Below are 415 nucleotides of genomic sequence, written 5' to 3'. Positions count from 1 at the left end.
CCCTCCCCCCTCCCTCCCCCCTCGAGGTCCCTCTTTTTTATCTCTATGTAACGGGAGGGAGTGGAGAGATAGAGAGGCGGAATAAAAATTGAAAGAAGCAGATGGAAAATTGTGGGCGGGCGGAGGGGATGGGGAATCGCAAATGGGTCATTTCCGGGGGATCGATTGAGGCTTTTTATTGGAGTATTATTGAAAATAATCTCCTCTGCGGGGGGATGATGGAGGCCTGCCATTTTCCCTTGTTGTGGGATTACTTATTATGTTACTCATTCGATAATATTTCTCTCCTTGTTTGCAAGTTGAATTTTAATTGTTTGGAAATGCTGAGCACTTTTTTCTGAAAGTCAATGTCTGAGAATGGCTTTGAAATTGTTTTCCTCATTAGAGTGTATTCTCGAAATGTCGAGGGATTTTG

This window comes from Diachasma alloeum, unplaced genomic scaffold (genome assembly GCF_001412515.2).
Source record: "Diachasma alloeum isolate Michigan unplaced genomic scaffold, Dall2.0 Dall_scaffold_00212, whole genome shotgun sequence".
Classification (NCBI taxonomy): domain Eukaryota; kingdom Metazoa; phylum Arthropoda; class Insecta; order Hymenoptera; family Braconidae; genus Diachasma; species Diachasma alloeum.
Note: the sequence above shows the minus strand (reverse complement) of the source record.